Raw genomic sequence first — 22,648 nt, forward strand, 5'->3', positions numbered from 1 at the left:
AGTGATGCGATAGACCATGGTCCCCCCCCAGTGATGCGATAGACCATGGTCCCCCCCCAGCGATGCGATAGACCATGGTCCCCCCCCAGCGATGCGATAGACCATGGTCCCCCCAGTGATGCGATAGACCATGGTCCCCCCCCAGTGATGCGATAGACCATGGTCCCCCCCCAATGATGCGATAGACCATGGTCCCCCCCCCCAATGATGCGATAGACCATGGTCCCCCCTCCAGTGGTGTAATGGCCCATAGTCTCCCCCCCCCAGTGGTGTAATGGCCCATAGTCTCCCCCACCCCAGTGGTGTAATGGCCCATAGTCTCCCCACCCCAGTGGTGTAATGGCCCATAGTCTCCCCCACCCCAGTGGTGTAATGGCCCATAGTCTCCCCACCCCAGTGGTGTAATGGCCCATAGTCTCTCCACCCCAGTGGTGTAATGGCCCATAGTCTCCCCACCCCAGTGGTGTAATGGCCCATAGTTCCCCCACCCCAGTGGTGTAATGGCCCATAGTTCCCCCACCCCAGTGGTGTAATGGCCCATAGTTCCCCCACCCCAGTGGTGTAATGGCCCATAGTTCCCCCACCCCCCCGTGGTGTAATGGCCCATAGTCTCCCCCCCCCGTGGTGTAATGGCCCATAGTCTCCCCCCCCCCGTGGTGTAATGGCCCATAGTCTCTCCCCCCCCCGTGGTGTAATGGCCCATAGTCTCTCCCCCCCCCCGTGGTGTAATGGCCCATAGTCCCCCCCCCCCGTGGTGTAATGGCCCATAGTCTCTCCCCCCCCCGTGGTGTAATGGCCCATAGTCTCCCCCCCAGTGGTGTAATGGCCCATAGTCTCCCCCCCAGTGGTGTAATGGCCCATAGTCTCCCCCCAGTGGTGTAATGGCCCATAGTCTCCCCCAGTGGTGTAATGGCCCATAGTCTCCCCCCCAGTGGTGTAATTGCCCATAGTCTCCCCCCCCAGTGGTGTAATGGCCCATAGTCTCCCCCCCCAGTGGTGTAATGGCCCATAGTCTCCCCCCCCAGTGGTGTAATGGCCCAGTCTCCCCCCCCCAGTGGTGTAATGGCCCATAGTCTCCCCCCCCGTGGTGTAATGGCCCATAGTCTCCCCCCCAGTGGTGTAATGGCCCATAGTCTCCCCCCCCAGTGGTGTAATGGCCCATAGTCTCCCCCCCCAGTGGTGTAATGGCCCATAGTCTCCCCCCCCAGTGGTGTAATGGCCCATAGTCTCCCCCCCCAGTGGTGTAATGGCCCATAGTCTCCCCCCCAGTGGTGTAATGGCCCATAGTCTCCCCCCCCCGTGGTGTAATGGCCCATAGTCTCCCCCCCAGTGGTGTAATGGCCCATAGTCTCCCCCCCCCAGTGGTGTAATGGCCCATAGTCTCCCCCCCCAGTGGTGTAATGGCCCATAGTCTCCCCCCCCCAGTGGTGTAATGGCCCATAGTCTCCCCCCCCAGTGGTGTAATGGCCCGTAGTCTCCCCCCCCCCCAGTGGTGTAATGGCCCGTAGTCCCCCCAACGCGGTGATAGCCCATTGCCCCACCCCCCTCACGGTAGTGTGACAGCCTATAGCCCCCCCCCCCAACGGTGGTGTGACAGCCCCCCCCCCCGTGGTGGTGTGAGCCTATAGCCCCATCCTCTTATGGTTGCTAGTCCGTGGTTATATGGTAGTCGGTTTAATTGGCCTAGATTTCGGTCTTTCTGCAGTTTTTTTTAATGTAAGTTGAAAGCCGTAAAAGACAACGCCATAGTTCTATATTCATTCCACAGCATTTCCTCATGACTAGCACCATATTCTAGTGTTAATCTGCTGTTACTAATCTGAATTAAAGATGGAGAGATGACATCATAGACAGAGTTAAATAGTATAGTCACGAAAGTGTTGTGGAAATTGTAGTCTTGGCATTCATTTTATGCTAAGGACTTGCGTGAAGTAAAGTAAATTTAATTGCATTAATATTTATTTTAAATTAGTATGTTACGCAGGCTTCACAGCAGACTTTTTTCCACTTAGGCCTATTTATATTTACCTGTGTTAAGACTGCGTGGTGGTGGGTAAGCTAACCATTCACTCAGTGTAATGCTGCTCTTGGGTGACTGTCCCTTCCTCTTCCTTTCTCTTGTCTTTCCTTCATTCTTTCTTCCTTACCTTTCTCTTCTTTCTTTCGTTCATTCTTTCTTCTTTAACTCTACACTGAGTGACAAGCCAAATGGTTTCCTGTACACCAGGAAACCATTTACTACACTGGGTGATAACCATAAAACCAAATTATGGTGCCTGGTGGTATATGGGTAAAATCTGATTGAGCCAATGCAGGTTTATTTGAAAGGGGTGGTTGGGGTTTATTGCTCACCTAATGCCTCTTAGGGATTAGTATGGCTGGTGAGTTTCATCTTAAATGTCTGGACCAACTTGCATAGCCCCAGGCTCCTATGCTTCTCATGGGGTAATATAGGATTAGATGATGATTGAAGACATACTGTGGCCTGTAGAAATGTCAGTGGAAACCACTATAGTCTGAACTACTAATATTAAGCCTTTACTAAGCTTACTAGCATAGGACCATATGAAGCTTATCAAGTTGTTTAAACAGTATTAAAAGATAACATGGACTTGTAACTAATAAGCTTCTGTCCCATAGGTTTCGTGTGCTGGCTCCTGACCCTGCTGTCCTTGCGTACAATTCTGTTTTTTTTCCCTGCCGAGTGGTGCCCTGCAGAGATTGGAATTGAACTACTACACTGAAGCTTCATGGGCTTTTGTGCCTGCTGCTAACCCTGCTGTGGCAGAGAATCTGCTCATCCTCCTGGCAAGTGGTTGTACCTCTGCCAAGTGCTGCTGAGAACTGATGGTGAGTGCTCTTACCCTTATGGGGTGTAAATTTTCTGTTTATAATGATTGATATTTGATTATCATTGATATTTTTATGTATAAAAAAGCTGATAGATCAGAATTAATACACTTGTGCTCTGTGGGTGTTGTGCGTGCCTGCTGCTGACCTAGCCATTCTGGCTAACTCTGGCATTTCCTTTGCAAAGTGATAATTTAAGAACTCTAAGTACTGTCACTGCTGCAGAACTTTGGTCATCATGTCCAAGCAGTCATGCCCGTACGAAGTGATTAACAGGTCCTGCCCCTGCCAAGTTATGCCAGAGGATTGTGGTGGTCATACCCTGCCAAGTAATGTGTGGACTCTGGTGATGGTCATACCCCTGCCGAGTGATGCCCAAGGACTCTGGTGATGGTCATACCCCTGCTGAGTGATGTCCAAGGACTCTGGTGATGGTCATACCCCTGCTGAGTGATGCCCAAGGGCTCTGGTGGTGGTTATACCCCTGCTGAGTGATGCCTAAGGACTCTGGTGATAGTTATACCCCTGCTGAGTGATGCCTAAGGACTCTGGTGATAGTTATAACCCTGCTGAGTGATGCCCAAGGACTTTGGTGATAGTTATAACCCTGCTGAGTGATGCGCAAGGACTCTGGCGATGGTCATACCCCTGCTGAGTGACGCCTGAGGACTGGTGGTGGTCATTCCCCTGCTGAGTGATGCCCAAGGACTCTGGTGATGGTCATACTCCTCCTGAGTGATGCTTGACGACTGGTGGTGGTCATACCCCTACTGAATGATGCCCAAGGACTCTGGTGGTGGTAATGCCCTTGCTGAGCGATGTCCAAGGACTCTGGTGAAGGTAATACCCTTTTTGAGCAATGCCCAAGGACTCTGGTGGTGGTAATACCTCTGCTGAGTGATGCACAAGAACTCTGGTGGTGGTCATACCCCTACCGAGTGATGCTCAAGGACTCTGGTGGTGGTAATACCCCTGCCAAATGTTGCTGAAGGACCGTGGTGGTGGTAGTGCCCCTGCCAAATGCTGCTCAAGGATGCTGGTAGTGGTCATGCCCTTGCCAAATGCTGAGGATGCTGGTAGTGGTCTTGCCCCTGCCAGATGTTGCTGAAGGACTCTGGTGGTGGTGGTTGTGGCTCTGTGAAGTGCCACTGAAGGACCCTGGTAGGTATGCCCCTGTGAAGCACCACTGAAGGACTCTGGTGGTGGTTGTGCCCCTGTGAACTGCTACTGAGGGACTCTGGTGGTGGTTGTGCCCCTGCCAAATGCTGCTGATGGACTCTGGTGGTGGTTGTGGCTCTGTGAAGTGCCACTGAAGGACCCTGGTAGGTATGCCCCTGTGAAGCACCACTGAAGGACTCTGGTGGTGGCTGTGCCCCTGTGAAGTGCTGCTGAAGGACTCTGGTGGTGGTGATTCCTGCTGCTGAAGGACTGTGGTGGTTGAGCCCCTGCAAGTGCCACTGATGGGACTCTGGTGGTGGTTGTGCCCCATCAAAGGGCTGATGAAGTATTTGGGTGGTGGTCATGCCCCTGCAATGTGTTGTGGAGACCTGTGGGTGAGTACAGTATTCTTACCCTTAATTGGTTTGTCTGTTAACCTGTAATTCTGCTTTATATATTAAAATGTAATGTGGATTTATACTACAGTAATAAGTTTCTGCTCCATAGGTGTTGTGTGCCTGCTGCTGACCCTGCAGTCCTGGTAAACAACTTGGGCTTTTCTTCCTGAGGACTCTGTGTCCCCTGATGAATGAAGAACTGTACCCCCTGCCAAGTGATGGCAAAGAGCCCTGGCTGTGGTCCCCTGCCGAGTGATGAAGAGCCCTGGCTGTGGTCCCCTGCAGAGTGATGAAGAGCCTTGGCCGTAGTCCCCTGCCGAGTAATGGTGAAAAGCCTTGGCCATGGTCCCCTGCCCAATGATGAAGAGCCATGGCTGTGGTCCCCTACTGAGTGATGAAGAACCCTGGCTGTGGTCCTCTGCCTGGTGATGAAGTCATGGTCCCCTGCCTAGTCACTGCCTAGTGAGGGTGAAGAGCCCCGGTTGTGGTCCCCTGCCTAGTGATGGTGAAGAACTCTGGTTGAGACCCCCTGGGATGGCGAAGAACTCTCATCTGCTTATACCATGTTTCTACTTTTGTAAATGTATTTTTTTTTATATGCAATAATAAAAATGAGACTTACTGTCTTGTGTTCTTGACCTTTCATTTGTTATGTCACTTTTCAATTGGACATTAATTCTGCCTGACTCAAATGACTAGTACCAGTATACATGAGGGTAATTTAGCATATTAAACTTAAATATTTGAAGACTTATAAAGTTGAAATTTTTTATTCAATGGAAAATAAACCAAAAGTAAAAAATATATACCATTATGAAAAAATTTAATGACTGAAAAATAGCAGCAGAAATAAAAAAAAAATGCCCCTTAAACTTTAAAATGGCCCAAAAAATGCATTTTGGGGGGCCAAAAAAAAATGTACCCAAGTCAATTGAAGAGATTAATGGAACCAGGTTCTGCGTCCAGCCTTTTGTACTCTGAAGAGTGTCCGGAGACAACCTGAAACGAGAAATGTGTTAAAAAGTATAATAGGCACCCTCCAATATTTCCCCACCCCTTTCCCCTTTCTCCCTCACCATAACTACGAATAGCATGGCGCGAGAGGAAGGGGGAAGGAGTGGGGGAGTTTTGGAGAGAACATGCAGAGAAAAATGTGCCAAGTGGGAGTGTGTGTACAGTTGCAGACATAATACTGATCCACTTCATGAACAATAATTAGCCAACATGTGAGCAATGATTTCTGAAACCCAGTGAGGCAATCTTCATGCATAACAAACTTTCTGAATACTGTACTACATATGAGTTTCATAAATCATGGACTAACAGCATGAAGCAGTATTTCTGTCTGCAGCTATACCAACCAGGCTCACAGCATCAACACACATGGACGACCATCTTGGCAATGAAAGTTGCCAGCTAGTATTTTTATGGGCAAATTTTTTGACAATTTTCAGATGTAATTTTTTACGTGCCAACTACCATTTTTGCATGAATTTTAGTATAATTCTGAGATGTCATTATCACAAGTGGGTTTTTTGACTTAGTACTTTTTTTTACTTTTCAACTTAGAAAATTTTTTGAGATGCTTAGATACCAATAATAAAGAACTGTGGCCATCTTGGATTTGAAAGCTGCTGATCAATTTTACCAAAAGCAAATTTCTGGACTTAGTAAAAATTTTTTGTTTAGATACCAATGATACAAGAGTGAGGCATTAATTAACTACTTTATGAATAATTCTGGACATTCATAACATCAACAATGGCTCTGACTTACAAATTACTTTATTTTTCTTAATAATAAATATATATATATATATATATAAAAACACTGAATTTATAGGATAATGTTGCCCATAAAAATGACTATTTTCTGATTAGGCTAATCAAATCAATGCTGGATTCTAATTAATACAGGGTGGTCCATATATTACACTCGTCTAATCTTATGGGGACAGCAGTCTGGTTAACAGAGGAGCAAAAACGATTTGGCTGCTTCACATAACAATCAACCATGCACTCAATGGACAATAAAAAGCAAATACTTTACCACTAAACATAAATGGAATTATACAATTAATGGACATGGAAAAACAGATACTATAACACTATGCATTAAAAGGATTATGCAATTGATGGACATGAAAGAGCAGATACAGTATAATAACACTAATCGTGAAAAGAGTTATGGGTGTGGGAAAACGATGCAGGGGAGACAATGGTGCAGATCATTTAGCCATCCCCTCAACTAAGATGCATGATACATGGACCGCCCTGTATGACGTGAAAAGCCGTAAATATAAGTTGATTCACAAACTTACGATCAATTTACAGTTGTAACTATTACTGAGTTTTTGATGGAAGGACAAGGAACAGAGGGCACAGACTCTATCTTGTTCTTCTGGCAAAAACATAACATTTCTTTCACCTTAACTTGGCCCAGATTTTTGTCATTTTACAACTTATTTCACATAGCTTAGTGTAGAAAAAACAATACAGCACTATGGCTGTACTGTACATTCTTTCCACATCACATTGTGACTAACTTTTTGCATGAGCAGAGTGAGTAAGAACGTGACACAGTACTCAGGCTATGCATAAAATTCTTGTCCCATACAGCTTGTAAAATTTTCCTGCTTGAAAGCCACAAAAATTTCCTTTTCTTCTCAGCTATGGAACCAATCATGATATGCTGTACTATTTTGCAAATATCATAATGTCATTACAAATGTCTTCTATTAGTACCAAACTTTTACCCCAAAAGAAGCAAATACAGCCAAAAAATGCTCAAAACATTTTCACTACGCAAGAGCAGAACAAGGAAAATTAATTTTTTTCTCAGCTATTATGCCAATCATGGGACATCATACTTTGAAAATGTCATAAGAATTGCCTTCCAGTGGTATCATTAATTTTCAAAATGAGTCAAATGTAGCCCAAAAAGGCCCAAAATACAACCCTTGCTCACTCAGGCATGTCCCATATCTGCAATGTGAGCGTCTATTTCTTGGTACCAGATTTTAGTGTTAATCTATAGTTACAGTTCAGTTATATATGTATATATATATATATCCATCATCCAATCCTACATTGCCCCATGAGGAGCGTAGGAGCCCAGGGCTAGGCAGTTGGTCTCGACATTTAAGATGAGAGTGACCAGCCTCACTCATCCCTGAGTGGCATTACATGAGCAATCAATCCCAACCATCCCTTGGATATAAACCTTCACCGGCTCAATCCGACTGGAGTGCAATAATTACCCACTATACCACCAGTATATATATATATATATATATATATATAAAGGCTATACATCCTTCCCACGTCACTAGAACCAAATTCTAGTGTTAATCTGATGTTAAAACTTAGCATTCATGATAGATGAAGGCAATTTTAGGCCAAGTTAATGTGAAATAAGTATAGTTACAAGAGAAAAGTTATCACAAGTTATTTAGTGAGCGCTCCCAGTACACAAAGATAAATGGCCACATGGAACTGACAATATATGAAAGATCATAATCTGATGGCAGTAGGAGACTTCTTAGCATATTTGCTTTAGCAAAATGACTGACAGTGAATGAGCAAAGCAAGCCAGCAAGAACACTATCAGACATGTTACCTGGGAAACAACAAAAACATAAGTGGATCTATGCAAATCAATGGAAAGCTTTGGGGTAATTGGTGTTACATGTCAATTTTTTCAAAATTTGCCACTATATGGCTTAAAAAGAAACCAAACCATCAAACTGTGTTATCTCTTAAACTATTAAGCTACAGTGGATATACAGTATGTACACTGCTGAAAAGTTTATGAAAAAGTAATACTGGTACGTGTTAGTAAACTCAGCTTTATCTATATGCACCACAATACTGCAGAAAAAAAGCTAAAATGTGCCACACTAAGCACCAAACTATGTTGTCTCAGAAATTATTAAGCTATTGCACATCTACACAACACGTCTGAAAACTTGTTGAAGTTATGGGTATCACTAAGTGGTTTTCTTCAAAATTTCAAAGTATCAAGTGTGCATTAACATCAGGCAAGTGAGATGGCAGGGTCTTCAAAATGTCAAAGTGTGTATTAATATTAGGTAAGTGGAATGGTGGTTTCTTAAAAATTTCAAAGTTGCATTAATATTAGGCAAGTACCGGTATGGGGTTCTCTAAAATTTTAAACTGAGCAATAATATATGGCAAGCATGATGACACAATGCTTTCAGCTAAAACAATGACATTAACAAGCTGGCTCACTCATATAAGTTCCACATTCTCAAGTGTGAATGTGCATAACTTGATTTTACTCATTAACAGCATACTGATGACATGCACATCTGCAGTTTAATCCATGTGACCTCATAACACATACAAATATAAATTAGAAATCCACAAATACATATCATAAATAGAACAGAAAATATAAAGCAATGAATTCTGTCTAAACTCTGAAAAATTCTGGTCAAATGAAATCCATCTAATCTCTAAAAATTCTGGTCAAAATCTATCAAACCTCTACAAATTCTAGTCAAAATCTAACCTCTAAAAATTCTGGTCAAACTTCTGTTTCACTATATCTCCTGAAAAAATAATAAAACTGGGTGACTAAGGTAAGGTAAGGTAAGGTGAGGTGAGGTAATGCAAGGTAATGTATGGTAAGGTAAGGCAGCGCAGGGTAGGGTAGGGTAAGACAGTGTTGGCTGGGTAAGATATGGTAGGGAAGGTTGGGTTAGATAGGACAGGGCAGGGTATGCTCTGGTAAGGTAAGGTAAGAGGAGGTATGATATCTGGTCAGGTAAGTAAGGAAGGGAAAGGTGGGGCTGGGTCAGATAAGGTAGGGTAGGGTAGGGTAGGGCAGGGTTAGGGCAAGGTAAGGTAAGATAATGTATGGTACAACAGAGTCAGGTAAAGATAACGTAAGGTAGGTCAGAGACAGGTAAAGTAGGGTAGGGTAAGGAAGCTAAGGTAAGACAGAGGAAGGTAGGTTAAGGTAAAGTATGGTAAGGTGAGTTACTCTGCATCAAATACATGGGGGGCAGGGGAGTCCGTAACGCCTATAATCAATAACTTGATCACCCTGTGAAGTTTTTTCTAAGCATTTTTTTTTCCTAGCTCCTCACTCTGCCCTTGGGTGGGAAAGGAGGTCAGGATGATGATGATGACTCAATGAAAATAAGTAGCAAATAACTGGGAGTCTGGGAATATACTTTACTTCAACATCTGGACTGACCACTCTAAAACTGAGTGTAAGATGGTGTAAGTCAATAATTTCTTATGGTCATACTGTATATGGAACAACCACAAATACTTCTGCCAACAAAGTTGGAGAAGGGTATGTACTTATCCAAGTCTGTCCGCCTGCCTGTTTGTGGACATGATATTGTTATCTGTAAAAGCTGCTATCGGATTTCAACAAAATCCGGTGGATACGTGGACATTGAGTCAAGAAGCTGCTTAGATTTAGGGGTGGACCCAGATGCATGAGTAAATCATAAATTTTACTGGTGTCAGTGGAGGTATGCCTTCTTTTTGACTGTTTAACAGGGCAGACTATGACCACTGAATTAATTACTTCCCCCAGTGAGGTTGCATGGAGGTTGGTCTATATGGTAAACCATGAATTACACTGACACTGGCAAAGATATGAACTTTCTGAAACCTGTCTAGTTGTCAGATTAGATCATCCTGCATTCCATCTTACAGAATGCAGTCAACAATGATACAGAAAGGTCAGCCATGTTGTATCACATTTAGGGGACACTCATAACTCTCAGATGTGATCAGCCTGGATCCAAACATTCGAGTGTAGTCAGCAACAATACAGAAGAGTCAGACATTCAATCACTGTCCCATGCCTCAGAATTAACTGTCAAACACTATAAGCTAGTCCACTTTCACACACTCAGTTTTAATATGACCCCAACACCTATGTTACTCAGAGTCACATTCTTAGTGCCTTTGCAGATTTCATAAGATCTCTTCCTTAGTTATTTATCCTGCATATTAAAAGACCACATGTGATTGTACATGAGTCACAATCCAAGCACAGACTCTCAAACTGTTACAAATCGTATTACATAGCTTTCTCGAATTTGTTTTTTCCCCAGCATCTTTCAGCAATTGTTGGGAAGTACAGTAATTAGTTGGTTTTGGCTCTTGATTTAGTATCCAGTACACTGAGAATATCAGCTGTACCATGGCCAACCCCAATACAGGAATTCTTTAGGTGGAAACATGGTGTTATTCTTATATTAGTTTAGATTACATCTCAATGTCCTCTTTTACGGAAAACAAAAAACAGAAGGCTCCCCTCCCTGGTTAAACAAACATTACTCAATTTCCTCCATATCTCCAAATGGTGGACGGCAGACTGTAGAGGAAGGGTTCATATTCAAATGAGCCTGGGGTTGCAAATACTACTATGTTAACTCATGTTGCTGAAGTCAAGGGCTTGAATTGTGAGTGTGGCCCATTCAACTGGGACATACTTTTTTTCTCCCCCCCCCCTTTTCCCCCCCCAACTCCCTACACCCTACTTCACCCCCCCCATCCAAGGGAAGGAAAAAAGCTATGGGTGATGATGACGATACTGACAATGACTATGCTGATACAGTATTAAGACAGTATAAACAGCACACAGTACATGGAAAATGTTATCATGTAGTATGCAAACAGTAAATCACTAAAGAGGAGATGCTACAAAAACTCCTGTGCCACCAAGAATAGTGACCTTAATTCTTACACACATACAGAAACACCAGACATGTGGAATCATGTGGGCCTTTGCTAAACTAGTGAAGAACTTTATTCCTAAAAATTCTTAGGGTGCTAAACTGACGTACCATATGGGCCCTTGCTAGAGTAACATACCTTGCATATAAAAATTCTTGGGGTGTGGCTGACAGACCAGGCCTGCATCTAGCCTACATAGAATATGAAGAAGAAATCTGGTTTACCTTTAACTTCACAGCGAGATGAATGGATGCTGATGGTTTTAGTGCTGAGATTTCTTAAAATTCTGTCCATCATCATCATCATCAGCCTAAGTTAGTCCACAGCAGAATAATGGTTTCTCCTATCTTCTTCCACTCTGATGTATTGGCTGTCAACATGTTCCATCAAATCCAAGTGTATCCTGAAATCAGAACAAGTTGGCATGATGAGATTTGGGATCCACTCCTCCATCTGCCAATAAAAATCATTATCAATACTGTATTGCCATCATCATCATCATCATCATCATCATCATCTATTCTATTGAGTAGTTATGATCCAGAAAAAGGAAAATAAAGAAATCATTATCATCAATTTCATTCATCAAGCCTTGCAATTCCCACACACTCACTCACAGTAAATGCTGCAGGGTGTAAACTTCACTCACGTCTCACTCCATCCACAAAGATTCCCTCATGCAGGTGTCAAGGCAACAGCTCTTCCCCCATTCAGTATCTCCCGACAAAAATGACTGGTACAGTTCACCCAAGATTTGCAGCCTCCTCCTTGGTGCCTTCCTTCCCGGGTTGATGCTTTCAAATATCACCCTGTGAAAAGGATCGGTAAGGAAAACGTGCCATGTGCCCATATACAGGATGAAGGGTTACTGTACTGTTCACATATTTTGAAAAAAAAAGTATATACTATATACTGCGAGATATGGTTAGATGGTGAACCCTTCTAGTTTGCTGGCATGAATACCATACTTCACTAAGCACACATTTTGGTGCACAATGTTTCTTGGTTTTAAAGAAATAAAATCAATACAGGCAGTCCCCCAAATTCATGGGCCCAAAATTCACAGCCCCCGATCTTATGCGGATTTTCCACCGTATCTTCAGAGTCAATGGTTAGTTTACTCTGAGTTTAATGGGTATGGTTACACTTTAAGAGACTGTGATAAAATATTTACGTGATGACTTCCCCAGTCTCACGCTGCCTGATATGCACACATGACGCACACTGTTTTGGGAGGTGGCGGAAGTCACCAAGTAAATAATTTGCCCTAACTTACTTCAGCCATACCCATTAAATGCTTATTTGTTATTAAAGTTTTTATACAACACTTCAATATATATTTGTGCCACTTTGTGGTGTTTTCTGGTCCCAGATATAGTTTTTAAGTCTGTGCATGCTGTCGAGGTGTCGGTTGTGGTCAGCAACGACAAAATGAGCCTTAATTTGTATAATAACAAGCATTTATAAGTTATTTCTTTTTGAAGTAAACTGTATACTGTACTGTAGAGTAGTACAATATATGTATGTGCTGTTTTAAGTCAGTTTTAGGTTCCTGTGATGGTTTCTAGGGACTTACAGGAGTTATAGGCTACCACAGGGGTATTTTTTTGGGGGGTGCGCCAAAACTGAGTGGAAATTCCAAATTCGTGGGGGTCTGTGTCCCCCAACCCCCACAAAGTTAGGAGGGTTGCCTGTATACGTCTTTTCCAGAAACTAATTTAGTTCTACTATGGTACTTTCATTATTGGATATTCACCAACTTTTCTACTTGCTAATCCTGTGATGCTTTGTAGGGTACAGCACACCCTCATTTAACAACTTATTTTTTAATCTAAAAACCAATCGTCTGAAGAATTTTGTGTTGTACATCATGTACCGGGTAAGCAAGAAAAAGATCACGTACGGTACTGGTAGTGAGACATCAGGCATCACAGTGACTATAATGAAAAAAAAAGTTTAAATTCTTATTATTTCATAAGCAAATGACTGTACACTATAATGACTGTGTAATAAGGGTGTGAGGTATTTCTTATACTAACTGGCACACAATCACCTACGCCAACAACACAACATACACTCTTTGAGAGCTCTGTGGGAAAGCCCGGTCTCGGCCATGGCCTTCCTAAGGGACACGGGGCTGTCCGGCCAGACTGCCTAGGGAACAACTACTACTACTACTACACAAGGTGAGCTGTTTGATGTTTTCTATGGGTTCCTCTCATCAACAGCAACAAGCTTTCCTTTACCATTTTCTTAGTTTGATGGAGTTAGATTAATGCTTAAAACTGCCAACCTCACTGCCTCATTTTTCTTCCATGCAGTCAGATTGGGTGACATGAGGTTAATTTAATGTTTTTGGGGGTCTGGGGAGCAAAGGCACCCACTTCGGTTATGTTAGATGTGGTTAGGTTTAGAGAAAACACCATCCATCCATCCATTGCCAGACGCCATGTATCCCAAACGGGGTGGTCAAGGGCTTAGAGTTAATTGTTTTACAGGGAGGGGCACTAATCCTCCACCAACCCCACTTGACACGTAGGGATGCCAACAGCATCTGGTGTTCCCTGGCGGTCACCCATCCAAGTACTAACCAGACCGATTTTTTTTATTTGTTATGCAATTCAACTGATATTAACCATTATTTTCCAATGAAAATGCTTCTTTTCTCTGCATGGCTTCCCACATTCAACAGAGGGACGGAGGAGGCAAGAAAAACAGGGAAACGAGGCAAATCCAAAAATGAGTCAAGATCAAATGGACTACAAAAAATAATAATAATAAAAAATAAAAAAAACTCCTTTAATCCACAAAATTGTGTCTGCCTGAAAGTAAAACTGTATTGTTTGGGGAACTGAAATTCTACAATAATGGGGTCATGAAGTTATGGAGGGTGACAGCACTACAGCATGTAGCATACAGAAGAAAAATAACATGAGTATAAAAAGAAATCCTTACCCATCTCAACAAAAGAAATGCACAGGCACTGCCATGCCTTAAAGAGGTGGTGATAAAATCCTTCACTACACTGCACAGCCATCTTGGTGAACGGTTTTGAGTATGAGCCTGAGGTCTTTGTGTGAAGGTCATCGTTGGACCAGTCACCACTGAGGTGTGGCTTTTGAATCGGCACTTACTCAGAACATCCTGCCAAAAATGAAAAACAGAACTAGATCTTCGTGAAAGGCTAAGAGAATACGAGTATTGTATAGCCTAGTGTTCCTAGTTCCCACCAGCCTTTGGCTCTCAGCTGGTATCTTCATTTTTTACACATTTATCTAATGCCTAATTTTACTCGTCTTACCTGAGCAAGACTTCTCTGATGCAGTGCGCTAATTTTGCTCAAATAAAAAAACGTTCATCTCGAACAACCAATATTTAATATACTGCGCTGATCCCGCCCTAAGGGGTCCCCGACACTAGGCATTGGGGGATACAGCTTTCTTCCAGCCATTCTCCGAGTCACATAATCACAATACATGACCTACCTTAATGTAATGGATTCTGCGTCTTCTACAATACGAAAGAACAACCATTCACTTTGTAATCAAGGTAAAACTCACCGGCATTATAGCACATGTCAATGTCATACTGTTATTTTAAGTATCTATACTTTCACTGAAAAGGCGATCACACTTGAGTCTAAGAAAGGATCGGAATCTCTTATCTAATCCCTCCGTTATGCACAGTGCTAAATACGCACAAAACATTCAAAACCAATACTGGAATTTGTATTACAATAAAGTGCTAAGCCGATTTAGAAATGTTTCCACTTCACCTCAGAGGAGTTTAGACCTTTGTTTATCCGCTTTGATTGCCCCTCCCCCCCCCCATGTAAAATTTTCACACATCACTCTGCGATTATCTATCGTTCATGCTAGTCTCGTATGTAGCCTAACGTTAAAGGATGTGAAAGTTATCGTACATCGCCTGATTCGCGTTTCAATATATATATTTTTTCCGTTACTACCGACCATCTGATGCTACACTGTATTTATTATAAAACCAATAAACCACCATCATACCATGCGTGTGCACATGGTGACTATGTGATTGCAAAGAGACATCACGAAATAACGGGTTTTTATTTAACCTTCATTACTCCCTTCCGAAGCAGAGATCTTTTCAAAGCCAACCAAGTTACTTCTACGGAGAATGAACGGCATGCAAATATCCGCTCAAGGGCTGGCTGCTCTTAAACATTGCCTCCACTTCAGAGCCCAAAGCGTCCTACTCTCCAATATTGCTCCATACCCCACTCCACTCTCTCATCATATTAAACTCAGCTTTAGAGATATCCCAACAGTTAATGCTTTCAGTTTTCATTATATGTCTGTCTGTCTGTATATCTATCTATGCCTGTGTCCGTCTCAATCAATCTATCTGTCTTTGTCTTGTTCCTTGCCAGCTAATGCCAGATGGTTTTACTTAGTTCAGAGTGAGTCATGGGTGTCTTAAGAGGTAATACAAGTACAGATACCATCAACTCTTGCATGGCAGGGACAACTCTATTATTCTGATTCAGCTGATGCTAAAGAGTTTTATTCATACGAGAGGAAGTCACAGGAGCCTGAACGCATTAATGTGCCATGATAAGCACACACATACAATCATTGTATACACATATTCTGTGATCATTAATCCGAAAACTGCTATAACTTTTTCATCCTTCTATCTGTTGATCACATACTAAACCATTGTATACCAGGGCATGACTGTGTAAAAGTAATGCATAACAATCCCTTCAATCCAGTGACATTTTTATTGTACTCTAGCTGCTGTTATAAAACTTAGGTGAAAAAGTTAATGAAGGCTATATCTAACCCCTCCATTTGTAAATCTATCAAGTCATATGAAGATAGTAAGAATACAATACAGAATATGTCGTATAGCTGTTGTTGCTGCAACCCCAGGCTCATGTGGCTGTGATTAAAAAAGTGATTAAACAGATAATTAGGTACTGTAAATATTTAAGTATGAAGGCATTACAGTATGTGTGAGGTGACTTAGAGCCACACTGCTACTACTGTAGGCACCTCACACATAATAATACAGTACCTTCATACTTAAAAATTTATTAAACAGCATGGCAGACCACCATCACCTCTTTCTTCCCCCATGTGGCAACCACCAGGAACGAGGAAGAGCCGAAGCCATCGATGAGCTGGGTGCAAACGCTATGTCCTGCCTCTGTCTTGTCTGCCTCATTTTCATTGTTGCCTGGCTCACCCCTAAATGCCCCTGATGCCACACCATAGATCTCCCTTGGCCTCATTGCAGCCTCTTCCTTGCTCTCACCACTTTGCTCTCTCCATCATTCATCATCGTCTGATGTCCATGGAGCGATTATCCAAGCCCTCTAGCTGGGGAGGGGACAAGAAATGCTTGGTGACGACTCAGACCAGTCTACAACATACTTCAGGAGGGCAGCATTTTTTTTTTTTTTTTTTTTTTTTTTTTTTTTTTTAAAGGTTATGTGGCCCTTCACCCCCAGCGTATCCCCACTGAACCAAACTGGTATGCAATAGGTTTTCACTTAACCCCATCGTACACCAGGTCATGATTGTACTCAATATTCCATTCTCTCAGTGTATGTACAAATATACAATATTGGTAAGTATAGTACTGTACACCCATTAAAATACTGCTTTATTTTTCAGAACTGCAGATAAAAAGCACAATTGAAAAAAAACATGAAAATGATTTAATGTCAACACTGTATAGTGAACAAGTCATATGGGGTGAAAGGCAATGTCTTCAGGAGTTACATGTGCATAAATGTAAGTAATGAACATTCATACCTGAATTACACCTGTTTTACTTTAAGATCTTACCTTATCCTCAGACCTCTCCCACACATTCTCAGCCTCCCCCTCCACACACACACACACACACACACACACAACCTCCCTTCTTCCCTACACACAGGCCACCCTCTTCCCGCCCCACCACACACACACAGAGCCCTCCCGTTCAAACATACACATGCCAGCTCTCCCTCTACTGTACATGAACACCCACCCACCCAACCCCCACCTACACACACAAGCCAGTCCTCTTACCCCCCACACACACAACCAACATCTCTCCACAAACACCCCACCAGCTCTGCCTCAACACACAAAACCCCCACCTACACACAAAGCAGCAATCTTCTCCCCCTCCAGCTCCTCACCAAATACAGATCCAGCATCCTTACACATACACCCAGCCCCCCCCCCCTCCACTTACAAATACACCCAACCATTCCCCCCCCACCCCAAAGACACCCAGCATCCCTGCAATATACTGTATAGACCCATCCAGCCTCCCCACACACACACAAACCCTCCACATACCCACCCATCCAATGCCCCACCCCACCCCAAACACACCCAGCTCCCCTTCAACACATAATCCACTCTGGATCCCACACTCACCCAACCTCCCCACATACCCATCAATCCAGTGCCCCCCACCCACACACACACATCAAGCTTCCTCACCCACCTACCCACCCATCCAGTTCACCCCACACAAAACCAAACAACCACCCCCACACACACCCATCCAGCCATCCCCACACACACCCCCATCCATGAAGACCCCAGATACCTACCCCCCACACACACTCACCCATCCAGCTCCCCCACATCCACCTGCTCACCAGTCAAGCCCCACCCCACACATACCCATCCAGCCCCCATACCCATCCATCTGGAACCCCCCCCAACACATATCCAGCCCCCCACCTACACTCCCACAAACATGTCCAGCCCTCCCCCAACACCCGTACCCAACCTACGCACACATCCCAGCCCTCTTCCCCCGCCCCCCAACAGACCCAACCTCCCCCCTACACACACACACACACACAAACAGCCCTCCATTCCCCTTTCACACACACACAGACCACACCTAAACAGAGAACGAACTAAAAAAAACAATGGTTATTCACACACTACCCCCCTGGAGCACAAGAACCTTAGAACTGGATACCACAGTCTAGAACATTTTAACTCCTTCAGTCTGATGTATGCATATTTGACTACTTCTTTTACTCTTTTCTTTTTTCTTCCCTCAGTATTGTGGAGACCTCTGATAAAATGGTTAATGAAGGCTTCATCGTAACCTTTCCAACTTGAAGAATGCATCCAAAGCTGAATAAAATGGCCAGGAGATGACAAGAATACAATGAAAAATACATCATAGGAGTGAAGGAGTTAAATGGTGAAGAAGTCTGTTCATGACTTTACAGATCTGCAAATAAATTATTACACACAACCTAGACTTACAGTGTACATAGATATATTATGTAGAAAACATATAGCACTATACTGTCATGTGTGAACATGTACCTTGGTAACTGAGCACATTTAGACTACTGAACAATAAATGCTTTACAGGTATGCTGGTGCAATAGTGTGGGTTACATACAGCACTTATACCCTTATCTGTATGTTATGACCAGTACTGAGGACAGGAAATGCAACAATCTTCATAATACTTCCAGTAAAACATATGAACACTTAGAGAATAGGAATCAATGTAATGTCTAGCACTAATAATAATAATAATAATAATAATAATAATAACGATAATAATAATAATAATAGGATTTCCTAGGAACTGAGTTGAATTACAGTGGGAAAAAAATACCATCCAGTCACATATTACCCCTTGTGAGTCTAAAGGACCCAAGACTTGCCTACTGTAGTCCATAACACAACTGCAATCTTGATCATATTAGGGTAGGTAACCAGTTTATGCCCCTGCATGAACTTAAAAAAAAAAAAAAAAAAAAAAAAAAAAAAAAGTAATGCTGATATACCCCAGTTTAACGATGCAAATGGTTAGGTAAAAGCCCATCGCTAGGCAGGGTATCGTATCTCGGGATAGATTTAACATGCAACGTATAGGAATGTGTTTTTGAGCATTGAGTTTCCCCGCCAACCTAAACTCACCCAAAAGAGTCCAAAAACAAATTTCTAGCTAATCTAAACCACCAAATAGCTTTCAAACAAGCTAAACTAAGGCTAAAGGCAGTTTGTAACTCACCTAAACCCAAAAATAAAATCTGAAAATCATCAGAAATAAGTCTGGAAAAAATCAAACTTAGCTAACTGTACCCCAAAATGACAATGTTCACCCCACCAATGACTAAAACACATTAATCTAAGTCTAAAAACAGTTTATATATCAACCTAAATGCAAAATTTAAGTCAGCAATATCATCAAAATTGGTAAAAAAAAAAAAGTTATATCGGGGTTTGGCCATCGTTAGGCAGGGTAGGGTGGTATTTCTACCCCCATCCCTATGCCAGGGTGTCAGATCTAGGGTCTCATATCTCAGAGCCTGTCAGTACCTGACTTTTATGGCTGGCTCATTAAGCCACTACACTACCTGTGAAATAATACATCAACAAAATCAATCCTCACTATGTCAGGGAAGTGTTGTAATTTTTCCCATAAAACTGACACTGCAACTGGAGGGAAAACAGGAGTTTAGCAGGCACTTCTGTAATGTGCTATGGACTTAACAGGAAGGGGGAGGGGGCAGCTTATAACGACTTACTGTACTGCAATACAGTACTCTTACCTTAAAAGTAACCAGTACATTCAAATGCTTACATATCTGTGATGGCCTAACCTTAGACTCCTATAACTTCAAGGTGATATGGGGCTGGATGTTACTATTAAGGTTACGGTAGAGCCAGTACTGTTACCTGCAGCACTGTGGCTCTTTTGTGCATGTTTGAGCTATATTACTGTATTGTCATCTGATGAAAACTACTGTTTCTAATTAATTATTACAATGAATTTTTCAGACTGTTGAGCAGAAAAAAGAAAAAAAAAAATTTTCTTTCATTCCAACAATCTCCAGTTGCAGCAAACCCTTTCTCTGATGGAATTATGATTATTGTATTTCTCAGGTAACAAGACAAAAAATTTCATTACTGCATAGACTACCATAATTATGTGACATGGATTATAGTAATATATTCTATTTTAGATATAACACAGTACCACATGACAAATCTTGAGTTATGCCTTCCACAAACTGAACCCAGGACCATCAGATAAGAAACCAAACCAGTCTGTCTCTCCCTCTCTCTAATGCATGCACACACACACACGCACATGCACACACACACACACACACACACACACACACACACACACACACACACACAAAGAAAAAATAATAATCACCCTTACCTTTATCCCACCTCCTAAGCACTGGGTGAGGTAGAGTCCAGAAAAGGAAAGAGAAACCATGAAAGAGGGAGAACTACGGTATCAACAACGTACCCAATGATAAGGACCCGACACTCATTCACACACCATTCATGCCCCTGGAATCCTGGCTCCACCTCTCAGTCCTAACCATACACAGTACTGTGTATATATATATATATATATATATATATATATAGTGAATACTGTATATACCGTGCATATACTGTATACATATACACCAGTATATAGAGTTTGTTTTTGTTTATAAAGGCCCCAACATGCTAGCATGCATCAGCCTTGGTCACCTAATGGCAGCTCTCCATGCTGCCCGATCTCTGACAGCCTCCCTATTCAGTCCCATATCCACAAGGTCACACTCTATGACCTCGTACCAGGTCTTTTTAAGTTTGCCTCTCGCAACCCTACCCCCAACAATCACTCCTCTCACTTTCTGCACTCAATTGTCATCCCTCATCCTCTCCACATGCCCAAACCATCTCAATCTATCTCTCCTCATCACACCAATACACCCAAGTCCCATTCTTCCTCGTAACTCTTCCATTACAAACCTAGCCCCCTCAACCGCCATATTCTGTATGTGTGTGTATGTATACCGGCATATATATATATATATATACAGTATATATACACACACACACACACACATATAAAAAACCCTTTTGAAAACCTATATGATGTGGGAATTGCCCAGTATATCATTTGATGGATCCAGGTTCAATTCCTGGAAGGTATAATATTACTACAATTAGATATTTTATATTCATTTTATCCTGACAAGCCTCTGCATAAATCTTTCATGCATGAAGACTAAGCTGCATTATACATGCTTACATTAGCATAAATAATCCAAAAACCAGGGAATTTTCTGATACTGAGAAAATTATGTAAATCTGAAAATGCCTGGACCATCAGACACTTCAGATTAATGAAAGGGATGCTCACACAGTATTCCATTGCAGAGAACATATGCTGTACTATAAAGTAATTTAATGAATACTGTATCAGAGCTTTAACTCACTGTTCCTGTACATTTAACTGTGGAATGAATATAGTTAATGCTGATGAGATGAATGGATAGTGATGAGTGAAATGAAGCTTATTTTTGATGAACATATGAAATGTTACAAGAGTCAAACCTCCATGATTGATGGTTTCATTATCGTGGTTTTCTCGATCGCAGTCTTATGGGAAAATGCATCACCTTCAATACTGTGGGCAAACTTGTGTTGAGTGCCATCAAACAATGAGAAAAACTGAGCAATATCAAAGGAAGCACCAGAAATACCATGCTCCTTGCAATGAAGTACTTGCCTCACAATGACCTGCCTCCCACACCAACAGCCATGATATGTAATACTGTAATGCTTTATGCACTCCACACTCCCTTATAAAATGCCGCAGTAGATATCAGTGATGAAGACAAGCTTTGGATTTGATTGGGGCAATAAATCCGAGAAAAATGATGACATAATTACAGTATTTAAGGACAAATATAAATAAATGTTAAATGTTTTATAATTCTGAGAAATATCATCTTTGCAAAAACAGAAACTGATGGTTAGGAATGGTTAATTATGAAAATTTTATTTAAAAAAAAAAAAAAAAAAAAAAAAAAAAAAAGTTTGCTAATTATGAGAAGTGAGAAAAGAATCCTAACGAAACCGAAATTTGCAAAATCGTTGTAAACATCACCAATCCAGCAGTCCCTCCAATCTATCCATGGGATGTTATTTGGGCATTAGCCTAGGCACAACAGTCCAAGAAAGCTTGTGAGGCCCAAACCAATTAAATGTACTCCCATTATTTTATTTGGTTATTGCTAGTTTTCATTATTGTGGTAGTTTGGCGGACCAACTGACTGTGATCAAAGAGGTTTGACTGTAGTACTCTTTACAATCAGATATGACAGCAATTTTTGCTCCAAGTCACTTAAGAATAAATTTTCTTGACTTGGATATCAACCTCTGACATATAAACTATTATAAAGATAATTAAAATCTCTGCAGTGACTAGTACACAACAAGACATTGCAAGTTTCTTTTCATCCTGCAGTCATAATACATTTATAAACATACAGTACACAATATACATTCCAAATATCTTATCACGATATTTAGGAGGTATACGACACATGAAACAGCATGAAGATTAATGACTTCACTGTGATGCAGACTTTTTTTTTTCTATCTTGTCACCAACAATTTTACTCAGTTTAGGAGGTGCTAATGAACAGCCTACATGTGGTGGTACTGTGCACCCTGGGTGGAGCACCTGTGGTGT

At 42.1% G+C, this 22,648-nt stretch overlaps 1 long non-coding RNA gene across 4 annotated transcripts; it reads right to left on the reverse strand.

The window, feature by feature from the left end:
• Positions 1-5,244: 5,244 nt before the first annotated feature.
• LOC145403249 (uncharacterized) lies at positions 5,245-14,817 on the reverse strand. Of its 4 annotated transcripts, none has more exons than XR_013897954.1 (5): positions 14,692-14,719; positions 14,087-14,275; positions 11,749-11,940; positions 11,356-11,534; positions 5,245-5,405 (listed from the first exon to the last, which is right to left on the reverse strand). It is a non-coding gene; the product is annotated as an uncharacterized LOC145403249 (long non-coding RNA). The 4 variants fall into 4 exon arrangements; XR_013897956.1 differs by having other exon boundaries at positions 14,617-14,700; XR_013897955.1 differs by lacking the exon at positions 14,692-14,719 and adding an exon at positions 14,433-14,546.
• Between the last annotated feature and the right edge of the window lie 7,831 nt (positions 14,818-22,648).

This window comes from Coenobita brevimanus, chromosome 60 (assembly GCF_032717465.1).
Source record: "Coenobita brevimanus isolate Jiangsu-jjx chromosome 60, ASM3271746v2, whole genome shotgun sequence".
Taxonomy (NCBI): Eukaryota; Metazoa; Arthropoda; class Malacostraca; order Decapoda; family Coenobitidae; genus Coenobita; species Coenobita brevimanus.